At 35.0% G+C, this 21121-nt stretch overlaps 1 protein-coding gene across 1 annotated transcript in view; it reads left to right on the forward strand.

Annotated features, from left to right (window-relative positions):
- Positions 1–21121, forward strand: part of LOC308653302 (EGF-like and EMI domain-containing protein 1) — a gene marked incomplete at its 3' end in the record, with an annotated part of 544710 nt that overhangs the window by 385315 nt on the left and 138274 nt on the right. The gene's annotated exons all lie outside the window — the stretch shown is intronic.

Below are 21121 nucleotides of genomic sequence, written 5' to 3' on the forward strand. Positions count from 1 at the left end.
TCTTTTATCCAGAGCCAGTTGAAGTGCTTGTGTTGAATATTGTCAAGAGCACAGATCTTCCTCTCATGCCTAGATTACAAAATTGTAACCCATTAGAACACTTCAAGTAGCTTATTATAGGAAACATATGATTATATGCTGGTTTGGTTGTGTCATGTTCTGATTATGGAATTTCAATCGTTCATTTAAATCCCTGGGTAAAGTACATATTTTTGAAAGCATTTCATTTAATTCTAAAGTAAAAATGGTGCTTATCATAAAATACTCATATGTTGCTACAATAGAAAGGCAGAGGCACAAAACTAACCACAGGAATAGTATTCTTAGTGCAGAATTAACTTTTTGCATAAACTTCAATGTTCTGTCTCCTTTTTAAATTAATTCCTTCCTTCCTTTGTTTATTGATTTGTCATCTTATTCATTTGACACTCACTGAATTTCTGCTCTGTATTAGGCATTATTTCATGCTCTGGAAATATAAAAATTAATGAGGAATAAATTCTTCCCTGAAGGAGTTCATTGATTAGAAGGAAAGATTGAAACATTTGCCCAAACCTTATAAAATGATGTTTGAAGACATTATAGCATGAGGTTAAGTGAACTAGAGTTTGAGTTCTAGCTGTGTCACTTACTATTTGTGTAACCTTGGGCAAGGTATTTCAACATTCTAAGACTCTCTTAACCGTAAAACTTAGGATAATGCTAGTTATCAAAAAGTCACAAAATTTGCTATGAGAATTAAATAAGATAATGCACATAAGCACTTAGCATAGTGGCTAGCACAAAGTAGGAGCATTGTACCTTTGTATATTAACTCAGTTGCTGCTCTCACAGGAACGGAATGGGAGCCAGAGAGTGCTTCCTTCTCTTAAGCTTTAAGAAGAGAAATCTTAGACTAAAGGGAACACTTGTGCCATGCCTTATAACTATTTTGACTTTCCCCCTGTCTATTCATGTTGCTAAAATGCCCAAACATTTTATATATTCAGGATTGTTGTTTATTAGTTTAAGGTCACAGTATAAAAGCATCGGTCCTAATTGTGTTTTACCATTGACCTTACAAAATCACACTAATTTTTTTTCTTCCTAATGACATCTATTCCCAATGAGGGGCCCATGTGAGTAAGTTGGTAGGAGAAAGAATAGACAAAAAAATGTCCCTACAGAGGATGCCTGGGGCTGGGACTCTGGGTGTGGGGACTGCTAGTTTAGATCTTTGATCCAGTTCCTTTCATTAGTGTCTTCCAGCAGGCTTGGACAGGCAGCAACAGGAAACACTTTGGATGTGTTCAAGGACAAGGGAATCCGAGCCTTCCGGAGACAGGCTTCACCTCAGATAGGGTCCTCTGCCTGGAAAGGTAGAAATTCACAAAGGCAAGTCCTAAATTCATCCAGGCTCTTTTTAGTCAAGTGTAATCATGCTTATTTCTGGATGTGACTATTTGGTGGTAGTGTTCTCAGTATGGATTCAATGACAGGGAAGAGGAGGAGTCTGGACCAGGGTGGTGATGGCCACTAAAGACAATGCAGTCTTGTAAAATGAGAATATCATTTTTCATGACATTTCCCTTGTCTGCGAGGCAGTAACTTACTGTTTCTCTTTAGTTGGGTGTTATTATGATCATCATCGTCATTATTATGGATACATTCCCGGTGATGAGTGCAGTAATTAGCCATTGTTAGGTATAACAGTTTTTATTATTATTTTATAATAGCTGTTAGGTTGATAAAGCATGTTAGACTTTATACCCCCTAGCTCATTTAATTTCATTCATATCCTATTTTAATTGAAGTTAGTTACTCTTGGTGGCTCATGTAAATGTTAAAATATTGAGAAAAGAGCTTTCCATGGCTTCATTAAATTGAAGTCCTCTTGTACAGACTGTGTAAGAGTGAGGTCAGTATTGGTGAGACTCAAGAGTTTGATAATGAGGTAACATTGACATGCCCCTTCCCAGAATGTAGAACCGCAGGTAGTAGCATGGATTGGAGCCCTTTGCCCGCAAAAGACCCTTCCCTCAGTCTCATTCATTTAAGCATCTTTTCCTTGTTTCTGTAAGCTACTATTTGGTGGAGATAGTAATGTTAGAGATTTAGCTTGTTCAATTGTTGTCCATACCATGATCTCAGATTTATTTATATACATAGTTAAATAAAAAATAATAGAGGGGGGCTGGGGATGTGGCTCAAGCGGTAGCGCGCTCGCCTGGCATACTTAAGGCCCGGGTTCGATCCTCAACACCACATACCAACAAAGATGTTGTGTCCGCCGAGAACTAAAAAATAAATATTAAAAATTCTCTCTCTCTCTCTCTCTCTCTCTCTCTCTCTCTCTCTCTCTCTCTCTCCTCTCTCACTCTCTCTTTAAAAAAAAAATAATAATAGAGGTTCTTTTGCAATCCAGTGCATTCTAAAGTCACAGCAAATGAGCATTGTGCCAGCCACTATGCAAAAACTTCATGTGAGTGCACTAATGAGTCATCCGTGTTCTTTCACTAGCTCGAAACGGTAAAGGTCAGTTGGTTTCAAACAACATTGTGTTGAATGCTACAGCCATAGAATTAAGCAGTCATTTTAAAAGACTTTTTCTTGGCATTAATATATATTTGAATTGCTTTTTAAGTACAAATCAACATTTTAGTGGACATTTGTGGTGCTATTAAAATAAATATAGAGTCTGCTCTTAAATGGGATTGAAACATTTGCAAATGGCCTTGTTAGCTAATCTTTTTCTTCAACTTTTTCCTCTAAAGAGATATAAACTTGTGGAGAAGCAGAAGCTTCTGATTAGCTCAGTTGCACTGGTATCCCCTGATCTCAGGCACAGTGCTGAACCTAAAGCATGTTTTCTGATTCATAGTTCACATGGATTCTTACAAGGAATAGATCAAAGGAGCAAATGAGGAGAAGGCATTGCCTGCCACTGGATGCTGTAGATATTTTAATATATGTACATATATGTATATATGCACTCAAAGGACAAGATTTTTCTTCTTTGTTAGTGTGTTAACATTATTACATTTACAGATTTTCAAGTATGCAACTATCTTTGCATTTCAAGTGATAATCCAATGGGATGTTAGCATTTTATTTGCTTTTAAATTCAGTTTTCTATTGCTATCTGACTTTTGGTTCCCACAACCATGAATGAAATAGATCAGTAATTTTTGTTTCTCACGTGGTCTTTATGACAGTGGTTCTTCATTGAAGTGATTTGGTCCCCCAGAGACATGTGGGTGTATTCATTTGCACAACTGGGAAGAGTGAGTGCTGCTGACATGTGGGGTAGAGGCTAGGATTCTTCCCAGCATCCTCTTCTGTGGCTCTGATTAGACCTTCCCATGCTAGCCTCCTTGTCTCTTTAATATATTATATTTTCTTTTCTGTCTTTACTGCATATGTTCAACCAGTCTATTGAGTTTTGGATTTCAACAATTTACACTTTTAGATGTCTTACGTTTCTTATTCTCAAATCCATAGGTTCCTTTCTATATGTATATTCATTTTTTATCATTGTATATTTTCCTTTTACTATTTCACGTATAGCCATTCTTTATTCTGAATCTTATTCCAACACCCGTGGTCCTTGTGAGGAGGCTAAATCTATTGGTTCTTATTTCTAGACATTATTTACAAAGTGTTTTTGCATTGCCTTTCCTTTCCTTTTGTATATACCATGGTGTAGAACTTATAGTAGAGCACTATAACTATTTATAGGTTTCTACTATTATTAATTAGACTGGGAATCTTGGGAAAAGGATTCCCAAGTTAAAGGATCTTGTCTTTCCACTTTTCCAATCCCAGCTCAGGGTAGAATTCCATAAATATTCATTGAATGAATGGTTGGATGAACACCCATTCTTTCAATGTGAATACATGCAAGCACCCAGTCAATACACCTTTTATTGATCTCCTTATCTACAAATCCCAATCATGTAGGTGTTGTCATTTAAAAGTTTACCAGTTAAGCCATTGGGTTATCAGTAGGTCTTACTGTAAATATTTGCTCAAAGTAAATCTGATATATTTGAAAGGGCACAGCACATTTTCATTTCTAGAGAATAAGTAAAACTTTGAACTTCCTGGACTCTTTCTTCATGTGGCTTCTCTAAACCATTGGTGCAGCAGCATAACTAATGAGACTAGTAGTCCCATGGAGTCAAGAAACTTTTTTGAATAATTACTGTACATTTTAATAAGTTAACTAACAAAGCTAATAAACATTGATTAGACACTTGAGACAAATTCTTCTGCTTGAGAGAAATAAATGAACATACATTATCCATTCATAAAGGCATGTGATTTCATCAACTGATTGTTACAATATTTTAAAGTAATTTTATTGATATTTTAGAGTGATATTTCCCCCCAAACACATTGGATGTGATAATGTGAATAAACAGAAATTCTAATTCAGAATGCCATTGTTGTAAGTCATAGGATATTTGAACTGAAGAAAAAGCTTCCATAGATGAAATCTCAGAGAAATTAAATGTCTTGCACCAGTTCATAAAGTTAGTTGGTGAACAAAGTGGCACTATATGCCAGGCTTTCCTGTTCAATATGTATCCTTTCCAGTGTCCTTTCCCTTGGATGTGATTGATAAGCAGCATGCACTAGATACAGAGCAGGTTAATCAGAACCACAGAGTCACAGTGCTGCATTGGCCCAGGGCCCTCAACTCATAGAGGCCATGATCAACCAAGGACAGAAATTAAGACCTGGAGAGAATGACCAATTTCCTCTAAGTTTCAAACAATTTATTTGTAGAAGTAGAAACACAATCTAGTTCTCCTTTTTTCATTTGTCATTCTTCTCAATTGATCCATCAATCTGGCCAGTAATATCTTCTGGGTAGATGTAGTTGGGTATTTGAGAATATCAGAGTAATACAAATTATGTTTTGTTTCATCATGGAGTTTATCTCATTGATGCAGAGAAAGAAGAGGAGGGGCAGGGAAGGAATCTAAACAGGAAATAGAAAAAGTAGGCCAGCACAATGGTGCATGCCTACAGTCCTAGTTACCTGGAGGCTGAGGCAGAAAGACTGGTTGAGCCCAGAAGTTTGGGTTTAGCCTAGGCAACACAGTAAGATCCCATTTCTTAAAAAAGAATAGAAGGGATTCCACTGAGGCAGTGATATCCATCCAGGAAGCAAGGAGCCCTCTGTGAGCATCAAGAATGACCAGTAGAATGAGAGGAAGTGTGACAAAGACTTGTGTCACTACTCTTGATCATAATTTAATCCACAGATTTTTGGCACAGGGGTGGGGGGTGGGAAATGCAGTGAGAGAGAGGACACAAAAAGCTTCAGTTTCCATAAGAACATCTTTGGGATCCAGAAATAGTAAATAATTATCCCTGCCCCTGTAGCTGTGTTCCTGGGCTTCCAAGAGATTGTTTGACAGGCTGGTCTTGCAAATTCCTCTAATGGGATCCAGTTAACTCTTTGGTTCATTCTAGGAGGTGCTGGGCTTTCTCTGGTCCCCTCAAAGATGCTGCCAACTGAGGAGGTAGAAATATGTAGCTATAGAAAGAACCAGGACTGGCTAGAGTATCATTAAGCATCCTGGGCATAAAATTACTGTGTGAAACCTTAAGTGAAAAAAACAGAAGACAAATAATTATTTCATATGCTTTGCAAGTTCACCAAGGCCAACTCTGTACTCAACAGTAGCATTTTATCTAAAGCAGTTGGTTATTATGCTGATGGGAAATTTCCAAGATGGGGTTATCTGCTTAATAACCTTACTATCATATTAGGAAAGCCTTCCCTATTTGTAGTCTGTATTGTTCTTGCTGAAGTTTAAACCATCTGTGTGTGTGCAGACACCTGAATGTGTGTGAGTATGTATGTGTTGCTCGGAATTGAACCAGGGGTGCATTTTACCACTGATCTGCATCCCCAGCTCTTTTTATTTATTTATTTTTTAAATTTTGAAACAGGACCTCAAACTTGTGATCCTCCTTCCTCAGCTCTTGAGTAGCTAGAATTAACAGGCATACACACACCTGGCAATTTAAAACCTCTTTGACTTTACTTATTTATTTAATTTTTTTTTGTTCAGAAAATTTAACTGATCAGAATCCTCTTTTATGATAATTCTTCCTACATTTAGAGAATGTTAGAATGTTTCTGTGTACCATTTCAACTAAGGAAAAACATGAATTTTTGCCAAACACTAAAGGCTTTTGGTAATTGAAGAAAACACTATTATGTGTATATATTCAATGCCCACACACACACACCATTGTTTTTGCCTTCATAAAAATACTTGAAAAAATTATGAAGGAATGTCTACTTTTGTGTATTTTTTTCTCTTTGTCATTTATGAAGTAACTCCTAAACTTGTGCTGTAACAGAATGTCAAGGTTGAAGCAGTTCCCTGATGAAGACTGATACATACTGCAGAAAAAAATTCAGAACATTCCCAGACAGTCTATCTTCATGTACAAAAGAAAGAGTTATCCTTTTTTAATTTATTAAGACTCACTTACAATACAAAACTCATTGTGTTTAAAAAGGTTGAGTCAGTTAAAATTACAGACACATACCCGAGTTATGTAGATACATGCAGAATTTTTCTCTCTACTCATTCATTCATTCATTCATTCATTCACCAAACGTGAATCTGTGTACAGTGCATGGTCAAACAGAGAGCACACAAATTTTACTTCTATCCTCCTTAAAAAAAAAATTATCTCTTATGCACTTTGGTTTCAAACATTGCCTCTGACATTTACATACAGTTAGATTTAGAGCATGTTGCTTAGCATATGTGCTTCCTATTCTTTGTCTATAAAACCAGGATAACAGTACTTAAACTAATATTGATGATTCAATGAGATGTTGTAGGAAAACACTTAAATGGTGGGAAGACCCAGTTTCATGGCCATATGAAGAGAGATGAATGTTTGTTAGCAAAACATTCCTGGTGTCTCTTTGTCCCCTTACTCACTCAGTCTACTCTTCCCCAGGGAGGAAGAGTGAATTACCTCATGAATTACCTCACTGGTGAGTTTTGGGAAAGAAAGTAGGCTGTGGTTCCATCCACCTTCCTGTTTTCTCTTTGGGATCCACAAATGTCTGCAAAAAGTGCCCATTCTGGACTACTCTGCTGTCATGTACACTTTGAGCAGGACAACTCATAGAGAAGACAGATTTTCCAGCAACACCTGTGATCAGGTGGGATAGTTTGCCTAGAAATCCCAACTGCTGCACCCATTAATCCTATCCTCCAGTTATAATTTTAACACAAATAAAGCTGATATATTGTCTCTATCTGCCTATTTTGGATTAGATAGATAGATCTCTATTAATTCAAAAGTCAGGCAAGCAACATAAACTTGTTACTGGATCCTTTGAAAGTACCAGCATGTTACATTGGCCTATTTCATAGTAGATGCTTAGGAAATTTTACTTCTGTCCACGTTGTTGTTGTTGTTTTTTTTTTTAAATTCTCTCCTCTGCTATTTGTCGTTGAAGATAAAACTATGTCCAGTGTTATCTTTCTCTCTCCAAGGGGCTTCCAGTTCAATAAAGGAGATAAGATGGATACACAAGCAACTATAGTCTAAGATAGCAAGAGTAAATATAAGACAGACACAGGCATAGTGCTATGGGACTTAAGAAGAGAAAGAGATAACCCACCGTTGAATCGAAATGAGCTGCAAAGAACAAGGACAGACACTAATCACTCAGTCCTGGGACTGAAAAACCCTGCTTCATTTCCTTCACTTCCTTAATCAAGTTCCCTATCAGAGTTATACCTAGGACCACTGGTCCTACTGTTGCTTTCTTCTCTCCTGATTGACACTGGAAGGCATCTGAGATTCTAACAAAGCTGCCCCTGCCACACCAAAGGCATCCATTCTTTGCAGAAACTCTGAAGGTATTAAGCCTCTGGGTCTTTTAGACTAGAAAGAAAACATATACCCTTTAAATCTGAAACTCTGCTATCAAAGTAAAAATCCACTTTATTTCTTTAAACCAATTTTTTAAAATAAAGCCCATCATTCACCCCCTAGTAATTCAGAGCAGTCATCTTAAAACCTCAGCTTTCAGCTAACACTCTTGGTAGTCAACAATTTATTTGGTAGTGAGGCAAACTGCAAGAGACCTTAACTGATACAAATTCCCTGAAATGAGGTGGCTCACTTTCCCAGTGTCATTGGGGACATGCAGATGTATGGTTCTTTCAGCTTTCTCAGGGAGTATACTAAAAGAGACAGACTTAATAAATAAGCCTCAGAAGTCTGTGGTTGACAAACAGGGCATCCCTCACTGAGGCCTCTTATCACGAATACAACAGGAAAATATGTTAGCACAGGACAATGGACTGCCTCAGTTAGCAACCCATGCCCCTTTGCAAAAGAACAAAACAGAAGCAGCCATTCAGGAAAATGGCTGTATGGGGATGTCTGGGAGTTATGGGTAGCAAGGGGTTTTTCTTCCCAAAGTTTGGTTTATGCTCCTTGAATTTTTATCCTATTTCAGGAAACATAACATAGGTTTTATATTCTGAAAAACAGACCTTTCATTTTCATTCACAATCATTAGTTTCTCTGCCCAGTATTTTTAAAAATGAACTTATTTTTTAAAAATCATATATCATATTTTAAAAATATTTTTAGTTATAGATAAAGACAATGACTTTATTTTATTTGTTTATTTTCATGTGGTGCTGAGGATTGAACCCAGTGACTCACTCTTGCTAGGAAAGCACTCTGCCACTAAGCCAAGACCTCAGCCCATATTATCATATTTTAAAAATTTATTTCCAATAATATTTTCAAACCAAAGTACACTGTCTTGAATTCCTCAGATGTGTGTCTACCCTGCAGATATTTTGTTAGATTATGGAATCCCACCTATCAAAACATCGGTGTGGTTCATACTCTAAAGACGGGTCTCTTTTAGACTTCTGCAATGTTGAGGGTTGGTTCCTGCCCTTGCAAAATCCATATTACTTTCTATTGCTATCATAAAAAGTAGTCATGGATGACTGACTGATTTTTTAATATTCTTGCTATGAGAAATTCCTTTATCAATTTCTAAATAATGGAAACATTTTTTTCAATAAAGACATACTGAAAGGGAGATATGAATACATATATGTGATTTTTAATCAGAAAGTATGCCAGTTTAAATTGATTTGTTATTTTGCTATTGGCTTTCATGTGTCTGTGTTTTTAGTGACCTTCTCCAAACTAGTCACTCCTCAGCACAGGATCTCATAGAAATAAATGAAGCCACTTGTTTCTGAAAGAACTATATACCTTAGTTTATAAATTCAGGCTAAGTTTCTCTTTTTATTATTTATTCTAGTTAATAACTGATTAACAGACTACGTTATATATTCTTCAATATAACTAATATCAAAATAAATGGATGTCACTCATTTTACTTGTCCCAGTGGATGCATTTCATGGATATGTTCCACATGCATCACCAGAAAAACCAAACACCTGAGAGTAAGCATATTTATTTGTCTTTTTACTTTGTATCTTCCATATAGATGTCCCACTGGTTAAAAGTATATTCCTAAAAATAGTAAGTACTATAAATGCATAGGGAACTTCATGCTATTACAAACTAAACATTCACATATTTCACATTTCCCATAAATAGGAAGAGCATATTTAAAGGATCTAGAACATCTTCCTAAAATGTGTTGTTCTCATTTTAACAAAGTGGGTGGTAGGCCTCTGTCATTTAAAGAAGTGCAGACTTCTATGATTGTTTACCAAAATATTTAGGATAATTGTTTATAAATCAGTAAGTATTTTTGAAGTATAATGTTATAGGTAGCAGACTGAGAAATGCAGTGGTATATTATAAAATCTTTTGATGATATTCCAATCATAGGGCCATCTGATGATACAGAGGGACATTGCTTACTGTAGAAGGCCCTTGTTGGCTAGAAGTAGACCCATGAAAGACATTAGCCTTGGTTGATTCAGCATATCACGGGGTCCCACTAACCCCCAGTTGGTATGGAGAAGAACAGAACCATGAAGCCTCAAGTTTCTTTATGTGGGCATGAGAGGTCAGAGAGAGGGGGCCATAGACAGGAGAAATTACAATAATCAGTAAAAAGGAATACATTTTTATGTATAGTTGATGCACACAATTCTAACTTACAAAGTTCTCTAGTTCCAACAAGCTCAGAAAAGCTGATGCTTCAGATCTTAGACCATTCCCACTAATAGCACATGCCATCCAATGGGGGTCTGCAAAAATTACCTTTTCTCTGCTTCCGATATTTTAAATAATCATCACACTTTGGAGGACTGACTGAGTGCTGAAAAACACATTAAAACTGCAGCCAAGAAAATGAGGTTAATTGTAATTCATTATATGCTGTCCTTATTAAAAGTGAATTGATTTAATCCCTACAATAAGCCCTAAGGCATGAGAAAGTAAAATAGCTCCATAAGTATGATGTGCTCAACAATTAGAAGATACCACAGTTAATACTGCAGTACAGGATTTCTAAACTCTAGTGTGTGTGTAAATCACCTTAGAACTTGTTAAAATTCAGACTCCAATTCAGCAGATGTGGAATGGGCCTGAGAATCCACATTACTAACAGGCTCCCAGGAGATACAATGCTGTTGCTCCACAGAACACACGAAGTAGAAAGTCTTTTCCTAGCTTTTTCTCTCGGTCAGTTTGTCAGATAATTATTAAGCATTTACTAATTATAATATGTTTAGATATTACAAAATAGTTTGAAATACGGTGTCTAGACCTTTTTTAAAAATGGCTAATACTACATACCCTGCAGTTCCTCCTTCTAAAGTATATGATTCAATGGTTTTTTTATATATTCACAAATACATGCAGTCATTACCACAGTCAATTTTGGAACATTTTTATCACCTTAACAGGAAAACCTGTTCCTTTTAGTATCACCTTCTTATTCTTCCATCAATCTCCTGGCTCTAAGCAAATTTGCCTTTAGTCACCATAAACCTCCTTATTCTGGACTGATACATAACTAGAATCACCTAATTTGTAATATTTCATGACTGGCTTGTTTTATTTAGCATAATGTTTGTAAGGTTCATCCTCATTGTATCATATAGCAGTACTCGATTCCTTTTTATGGCCAAATAACATTTCATTGTATAGACATACCACTTTCTGTTTATGCATTTGTCAGTTGATGGATATTTGGGATGTCTTCAGCTTTTGGTCATTATGACCAGTGCTGATAAAAACATTCATGTGTAATTATTTCTGTGTTCATAAGTTTAATTTCTTTTGGGTATCTACCTAGGAGTTGAATTTCTTGGCTCTATGGTAACTCTACATTTAATACTTCTGGAGTTTTAAATTTAGATGTCAAACTATTTTAAAATGTAGAGATCCATATGTGTATGTGTATGAATATATTTATATCAACAACTACATTCATGTAAAAGGGGTCCATTGTCCAATGATTTTGCAGAACACTGCATCCTAAAGTTCTCATAAGGAAAACCAGGCACAAAAGACAGTATTTAGGGGCTGTGGCTCAGTGGTAGAGCACTTGTTCTGGCATGTGTGAGACACTGGGTTCAATTCTTGGCACCACATATAAATAAATAAGATCTATCAACAACTAAAATATATTTTAAAAAAGAAGACAGCATTTAACTACACAAAGTTGCACAAAACACAGGTTTCCCAAACAGGTTTAAAACTTTTGGAAAGTAAAATATTTACAACTCAAGGATTTAGTATTTTGTAGAACTTGTTCTGAAAAATGGCTTAATTCATGCTCTGAAGATAGAGACAATACCTATGGCAATGGGCAGAAAATATGTTCAAGAAACAAGTGGATGATATGTGGGGGCTACACAGAGGGTAATAACTCAAAAGGTAAACCCTATAGATAACTGGGTAAATGACCAATTTTCCAAGTGAGATATTTGAGTAAAGCAATGATAGAATGTAAATGTGATTTCTGAAAGTTTCTAATGGCTTTATATTTAAAATGATATAGGCAAACATGAAAGATATGGAAGTGACAAGAAAAGAATTTATAGACCAATGAAATGGTTCATCTATTGACATCTATAAGTTGTGTAAGGAAAGAATGATCAGTGAGTTCTTATGACACACTGAACCCAGGGAAAATGGGAAATATAAAATTCTTTGAGGGCTGGGGAATATATCTCAGTTTGTAGAGTGCTTGCCTTGCATGCACAAGGCCCTGGGTTCAATCCCCAGCATCACATAAAACAGTAAAAACAAATTCTTTGAAAATAAGATTATAAATAATGTGGAATAAATTATTGGTAACAGAAATGCCAAATATAGCATGACAGAATAAGTGTATTTTTAGAAACACTAAACATATCCCAACTAGATTTGTTAGAAAATCTGTATAAGTTTTTCTACCATTATAAAAAAAGAAAACAATTCCAAACGATTTCTTCATCATTTCTCATTTTAAAATCAGCACTTGGTTTCCATGCATGACTCTGCCATAGGTTTTGATATTACCATCTGGCAGAATCTGCTTATTATCTTCATTATGAACCTCGGCTTTCTTTTTATGCTAATTCCTATTTTTGTCCATTAAATCCTAAGTTAAGTCAGTTTCAAATTAATTAGAAGTAAGATAAAAGATGGAGACTTCCCCTGCATGTTATTATTAATTATGTTGTCAGGGCATAATATTTAGCACTGCTTCAATCTGGTTGTAAATAAGTTCTCTTTGATGAGATGACCTATCTATACTTTTGTTCCTGTTGCTGTATTTACCATTTCCCTTTTGTTAGATGTCAATGAAAAATGGAATTGCCAGATGGTTTGCAAAGACAATTGGGCAAGAACTTTGAAAAACAATTCTTTATGTACAAATAAGCAAGTAAACAAAGAGGTTTGCCTGGAAAAAAAAAATTTTTTTTGCTTAAACCACATATAATTCTCTCAGAATCTCACAGTGTTAACTATATTGTTCTATCAAGTAAATATAACAAATAAAAGTAAAGATCCCTAACTGATGTAAAAATAAAGATCTCTAAGCACCTCACATTGTTAGCATGATATATGATGTGTAGTCGCCCGGATTACTCCCCATAAAATTGAAATGGGTTCTGAGACAACACTTACCCTTAGAATTTAAATCTCTGAAGTGCTCTTTGGCTAGCCCTCTTTCTTCAGCTGTAGTAATTTAAATCTCTTGTCTTCACAAGGAGTGCACTTTGATTCTGATAATGATCCACCTGTTTTGCCCACCTGAGCTCAAACTGTGGGATCACTCAATGGGGCTTCCATGATGGCTTCAGATCCACTCTCTACACAACAGGGAATGTGTCTATTTTCTTCTTTGTGTCTTACTTTCCTTATTTGTAAAATGAGGAATTTTGAATGAAAAAATGTCAGCATCTTCTTCCAGGCTGTAAATTCCATATTTCACAAGCAGCAACTTAAAACTTGAGACATCCGTCCAAAAGCTGGAATTCTGTGAAAGAGGTCAGGAAGAGATTTCTAGAGGTGATAATAGCAATATAAAACGGCTTCCCTGAAGCTTACAGCTATAAAGAGAACCTAAGATATCTAGTAAGATCTGAGATTATATCAATTTAGAGAGTGGAAAAGAGCAAGGCATACACAGAATTAAACTGTATCAGAGATTAAAGTAGCCACAAATTCTGCCCTGGTCCTTTAGGCACTGCTTTAAGGTAAGCTTGTTTTCCATTTAAAAGTTGTTTCTGAGTCTCTCAAAATAATAATAATAACAAATCTTAGATTCCCACAGCTCAAGCCCATTATTAGACATTTACCCTGTGTTCAACATATTCATGTTGATCTTATTGCCATCAATTATTCACCTTGGTAGTCTGGAGGAGATTTTAGACAAGAAAATAAAACACAATATCATTTCTCAAACAATTCTTTGAATTGCTCATTTTTCTCAACTGAGAGGAATAGCTATAGTTTCTATAAATATTTCTGCAAAAATTATATGCACATATTCAAAAAAAGTATGAGCTGAGTTCTTTTGTGTCCAACAGAATACTTGATATATGCTGTACTGCTTTATAGAAAAAAATTAAATTTTAAAGAGCTGTATGACTCTTAATAAAACATAAGTATAAATTTTTATTTGTGTTTTTTGGATATACATTATATGTACTCACATAATGTAATTCATAGTTATCATACATTAACAAACTTATCAGAAATGAAAGGTAGCAATTATAGCTTTAAAGAGGTGGTGCCTTTTAAAATGTTGCTTTGCATGGGTCCTTTCTAATGTGTATATGATATTGGCCTAAGTGAGGGGTATGGTGAGGCCAAGCACAACAATTTGGATAGATTAAGAAAATTAATGTCCTCTGAAAGTCAAAATCAAGTACAGCAAAAATGTGGAGAATTAAATCTGTTCTCAGAGAAGGTTGAAGAGCCTGACAATAACCTTAACTACTGACAGAGCTTAAGAAAGAATTTGACAAGCAAGATATGTATAAGGAGAAAAATACATCCAAGCATGCCCAAGAATGATGGAGCATTAACCAACAAATTTAGAGAATCCCAGTTCTATGTGCAAGTGAATAATTTAGGCTTATTTATCCCATTGAGCAAGTTTCATCTAAATGATTCCATTTGTTAGATCTCTGTGATAGCTTATAATATGATTCCTATATCAATTTGGGTTCAATCAGGAGAGAAAAAACCCACTAATTTGAAAATAGGAAGTTTAACATAAAGAACTATTACCTGTGATAGGAGGATGATGTAATAAGGAATTGAATAATAAGAAATAAAGATAATATAAGGAATTATATATAAGGAATTATTCCTCTATAAGGAATATAGAGCTTCAACAACCTCCTTCTAGGGATGAACTGACTCCATTTTACCCAAAAAGGATCCCAGAGAGCTGAGATCCAGACCCTGTTGGTAAAGGCACAGCCATTGTTTAGTGACTAGCAGAGAGGTCACACTAGCAAAACTTGGAAATCTGGCTTCTGGAATTTGCTAGAAATCTGCTCTCAAGGATTCCAGAGAAAAGTGGTCATGGAGAGGTATCTTTTCAGTACAACATTGCTGAAGGGATGAACAAGGGGAAATGCTCATCTTTGGGTACTACTGGCCACCAGTCACTGCAGGAGTCAGATTTGAAGAAGCTCATACCAGAGAAGCTGTGTGCACTGGAGAAACTAGCACTGGAGAAGCTGCGTACAATGCAACTGTTTAATTGCAAATCTTAGATGCCAATCACGCTAGAGAAGGGCAATGCTGGAGAAACAGGCTGCTTTATAGACTCTAGGTGCTGGGGAAGATGGGCACACCATAAAGCTAGGTGCTGAAAAAGATGTACAGATTCCAGGAGCCAGATGGAAGAGTACCTTCTCCAGGTGAACCAGCCACTGGAAAAGTTCTACCAGGAGCCTGACTAGAGGAGTACACTATTTATTTGCTGTGAAGAAGCTTTTTAATTGGATGTCATCCCATTTATTAAATATTGGCATTATTTCCTGAGCTTTAGGAGTCCTATGGATAAAGTCTTTGCCTGTGCCTATAAGCTTGAGTGTTGACCCTATATTTTTTTCCAGAAGTTTCATGGTTTCTGGTTTAATTCATAGGTCTTTGATCAATTTTGAGTTGATTTTTGTGCAGGGTGAGAAATAAAGGTCTAGATTCATTCTTCTCTACATGGATAACCAGTTTTCCCAGTACCATATGTTAAAAAGGCTGTCTTTTCTCCAATGTATGTTTCTGGCATCTTTTTCAAAGATCTAGATGTGTGGGTTTGTCTCTGTGTCTTCTGTTCTGTACCATTGGTCCATCTGTCTGTTTTTATGCCTATACCATGCAGTTTTTGTTTCTATAGCTTTGCAGAATAATTTGAAGACAGGTGCTTTTTTGGCTTAGAATTGCTTTGGCTATTCTTGGTCTTATTCAGCCTCAAAGGATGACTTCTTACTGTACAATATCTCTCCAGTGCTCTCTGTTGGCAAGACTTAATGTCATGCCCAATTACAAAAGGATATTATTTGAAGGGCTCAGAACCATTTTCACAGAGAAGGCAAAAAGAGTGAATTTGCAGCTAAGAGGCTACATATATACAGTAGTATGGTTCCCAGTTATTCTTCCCCTACCCAACAAAAGAATTAGTAAAATGCATGATCTTTGCCATATAAATTTTTCTCACTCTAAGGCAAAGATATTTCTTCTACCCATTAGCTAACTTGGTCATGTGATTCGCTTGGGTCCATAGCATGTGAACGGACGTGAATAAGTGTTGGTTCTGAGCAGAAGTTTTAAATATGAATGTACAGTTCAGCCTGGTATGTTGCATTCTTTGCCCTCTGTCATGAAAATAAGCAGGTCTCAGCAAGGGCTACCCTTTTGTCTAAGTACCAGTATGAGGTACAAAGCTGAATAGAGCGATAGTCAATCTCAGCTGCCTAAACAAGGAAAAGATATTGGTGGCTATATATCCATGAGGTTTTTTTGTTATTACAACAAAAGCTGATTAATGCAGTTTCCATGCTTGATGTCAAACAACTTTGTGATTTATTTGGCTTCCCATGATCTTGTCACTTAAACTGTGGTATAAACCATTCATTTTTTTTTTTTTTGGATTTTATATATTCACCTGAAGCAATTGGAAATTCAACAAAGTGACATAGCCTTGGATTGAGGGAAATTCATCATAGTAGTGTCATTTTGGGAGAAATCTCAAGAAGCCACTAGCCAACACTTCTCAGATGGCATCTAGTCTTGCTTGAGTATAACTCCTTGGATAGAAAGTTAGAGATGGAAATATCAATCTCAACAGCCTTTCCCCATTCCTGAACTCTTCTCTCTTTGCCATTTGTGATGACCTGCTGCTAACATATTGCTTACCTTTTCTCATCTGGGCTTCATAAAATGTCCTCAAATCATTTGGGATACTGGATTGTGACTTATCTTTGAATAACTTGCTATTCTTAATGAGACTTGGCTGACTTCTACACAACTTTTTGTGGAGGAAATCTTTGATTAACAATGTTTATAAATTCTTTAACTGTTACTATACTCTGACAACACAAACCCAGTTCATATTCACATAAGCTTTCTTTATCTTCAATGATTTGTTAGGTGAAAATCATTTTCTAATTCACTGTAATAATATTTATTGCAACTGATCTCTTTATACATTGCTATTTTAACTATTATTACTTTTGGTAATCTCAAAACATTCTCTAAACACACACACAAATACATACACACACTGCAGGTTGAGGCTAGATATTTCAGCCTTTTTCAGCTGAAAAATCATGCTGCTATTCAACACATTTTTAAATTAAAATTGGAAATAATAATTCACTTGTTATGATCACTGAATATTTAAATACATGGGTCAAATATTAACATAAATATAAATATATGTCTCAAAAATTAATGTTTTTACTTGAGTGCCAGGACTATTATTTCCTATATCAATGTGTTTACTTGAGTAAAATCAATGTGTTTACTTGAGTGCTAGGACTATTACTTCCTATAAATATTTTTTTAAATATTGATTAGGACTTTAAAACACTGTTTATGAAATAATAATCATTACTAGAATGCATTTAATTTGAGGAAGTGCATGAAAGACAGCAAAAGAAGGCAGAAGAAAGCCATATATTCAGTCCAGTTTCTGCTTATACTTACAAAATCTGACTTTTTTCATGTCTAAAATGTGAATAATAATGTCTGTCTGCTTTATTCATGTGATTTTTTTTTGAAAATTTAATGAGCATTTCAATGAAAAGGACATGTTCATGTTAAAGATATTTTCAAATATGGAAGATATTGATACCATGATGTAATTAATTAATGGTGTGTTAATGTTTTCCTGGGTTGACATAATTAGAAGAGTAATCTTCAAAACATAATCTACTACAAAGAAAAAAAAATACCAGAAGATATTGAGATAGACCCTAAAAGTAGAGGTAGATAGAAATGTAATTTCTTCTTTTTCTGAAGTGGTTAATAACCTGATTATAATTTCACCTATCAGGAAGATCCTATTTCCCTACTCTCATGACAAAAGTATGTGGCCAAGAAATACGGAAATTTACTATGGGAGAGTGCTTTGATAATTATATGGTATTAACACTAAAAAAAAGAAGGTTGAGAATTATATCTATTTGTTAACTTATCTATTTCTTTCACCAGATTATGGATGCCTTAAATGTAAAGATTATGTCATAATATACTAATATCCCTGACTGATGCCTTACACAGGACTTGGAATGTATTCTCCATAAATACTAGAAGGGATAAAAAGTTAGTAAACAGATTAAAGTTATTGAAAGAGAAAAAAAATTAGTAAACTTTAAATGAAGCATTGCAGTTCTTAATGTTAAGGAACTACTTTCAGGGTGCTGTACAAGGCAAATGTTATATTACAATTTGATTTGAAAAGTAGTGCATAGACTTGGCACAAATATTTCTCAAGGATAATCTAGAAAATATGATTAATTTCTAATGTCTGAGTTCCTATCTTTAAATTTATGTATTTCTTTAATATAGTCTTTAAACCACTAAGATATTTTGCTCCAAAAATAACAATTTTCTTTGACAAAGGAATGTAGTTTCAGAGTGGAATGGTGTATGAAAGGAGATATTATGAAAGTCAGAGAGGTATACGGTTTATGTAAATCTAAAAGCATAGGAAACTTTGTCATAGCATACAGAACATTGTAATTACTCTGTAAATGAAATTTTATAAAAAGTGTGTGGATGGAACATATTATAAATTAAAATAATGGCATTGATTTCCTTTTTTTAATGTATATGAAGGTAGTGTGGGGCTCTCAACATTTTCTGGTAGTTTTGAACAGACATAGCTATTAATATCCATAAATAGGTCATCTAACTCTTCATCTTTAGCATGACAAAAGAGAATGTATAAATTTTGAATATGCTTAAAGGAAATATTAGGAAGAATACCATATCAGCCTGGATTTTCCTATTTGACTTTCAATGGTAATGTTTGGTGAGGTAAATCTTACTTTGTCCATTACCTTGCCTGCTATGTGATATAAATTCTTTGCCTACTAATCACAAATCTTAAGATCAGGGAAAATGGAGTTCCCCAGAACAGGCTCTATATTTTTTATTGCCATCTCAAATCAAACCAATGCCATTTTTCACAAGAGGACTAATAAAAGTCACAATCTGTATTGAAACATCCCTGTATTTTATGGACCCATCTGATATGCCCTTAATAAAGTTTTAAAACAATCCATAATGGATTTCACAAGAAGCTCAGATCTGCCAGCCCTCTCATTAGCAGCTCAATTTTAAGCATTACTTTAGGCATGATTATCTGCAAAATGTTAGTGGGTTGTTTAATATTGAAAGACTAGTAGCTGAAGGGACAGGAAGCTCAATTATTTAAAAATCCAGTTAGATTGCTATTTAGAGTAATTTAACAAACAAAATTGCATTTTGTTCTTATTTTCAAAGTACAGACTTGCATTCATTTCCTCAAATATGTAGTTCATTGAAAATGCCAACATTTCTAAGTGATTCTGCATGAGAAGAAAGAGTTGATTAAAGCAAAAACACCTCTCAGCTTGTTAAAACACAAATGTTTTATGATTGACATTTTGCTCACAGAGCAATTCCTCAATGATGATATTATATAAAATAAAAATCCATAACCTCTGCCTCACCTAATGTTTGCGGAAAAGATAATCAATTAGCAAATTCATCAGTGTGATTGTATTTTATTTTATTTTTTTTTAAAGAGGGAGTGAGAGAGGAGAGAGAGAGAGAGAGAGAGAGAGAATTTTTAAATATTTATTTATTTATTTTTTAGTTCTCCACGGACACAACATCTTTGTTGGTATGTGGTGCTGAGGATCGAACCCTGGCCGCACACATGCCAGGCGAGCGCGCTACCGCTTGAGCCACATCCCCAGCCCTGTGATTGTTTTTTATATACAATTGTTTTTTCCTGGGATTCTCTATCTGGGAAGGTATCTTTCTGTCTCCAGGCCTATTTACAAAAATATTTATTTACTTAGACTTTCCTGCCTTAATCAAAAACACTAGAAAATTAAAACATGAGGCAATCATCAGAGAGAATGAGAGAGTAATCTATGTTGAAATGAAAAAATTATCTGCACTATATTAATCCTTGTATATCTGCATGTATGTATGTGTTACAATTGGTATTAAAAGTGTCTGGAATGAATTTAAAGTAAATTATTAGCAGTGTGACCTGTGAGTTAGGGAGTATTTAAGGGGGTGGTCTAAAGGAAGAAAGAATTTAAGTTTAAACTGTTTTTTCTCTGCAGTATTTTCATTTTCTTGAGCATGTAACACTTTTGCAATGAAAAATATCTTCAAAATGACACCATTCTGTTTCCCTATATGTTAGCATATTTTACATCCAATAAAAATATTCACACAAACAAAAATAATGAAATGTAAGTTTGTTAAAAATGTGCAAGAATGTTTTTATTTATCATTAGCTACAAAGAAAAAAAATCCAGGTTGTGCTTATTAGACTACTAGCACTCATAGCAGATCTTTAAAAATAATAAACACAGAGACTTTACATACTTGCTAGCAGTCATACTGAGCATAATAGTGGAATTTTGGTTCATGTTCATGCTTTATTGCACAACTTAGACATCTGCTATCACTTTGGCATTAAAAGGCAATACACTTTTTACTATGTCACTTAAACAAACTAAATTCAGATCAGATATTAAGATTTGGAGTTACAGGACTAAAATTAACATTAATCATTTGTTCTTGTTCATTTTTATTAGTGTCCAAATCAAATCACATATGTCTAATTAATGAATCTATTTATTTCTTATCATTTATCCAAATTATTTTAAATTCCCAAAGACCATGAGGCTAGAGGTAGGTCAAACTTACAAAATATATCATATTTGAAATCATTTCTCCCTCTAGTTTGATTGGCTGTCCTCATTGTTTCATCCCTAATGATTACCTAATCTGGCATGAGACCAGAAGGACAAAATGAGATAAATTAACATCCTGGGCTCCTGGGTCCAATTCAATAAGTGACAGTTTTCACTGCCCTGCAAAGAGAATCTAGTCTCCTTGAAAGAACTGCTCACTTGACTCATAGAAAGAGAGGAGACCCCTGCTTCCCTA

The sequence above is a fragment of the Spermophilus citellus genome (genome assembly GCF_964194105.1).
Source record: "Spermophilus citellus genome assembly, chromosome: 7".
In the NCBI taxonomy this organism is placed as follows: domain Eukaryota; kingdom Metazoa; phylum Chordata; class Mammalia; order Rodentia; family Sciuridae; genus Spermophilus; species Spermophilus citellus.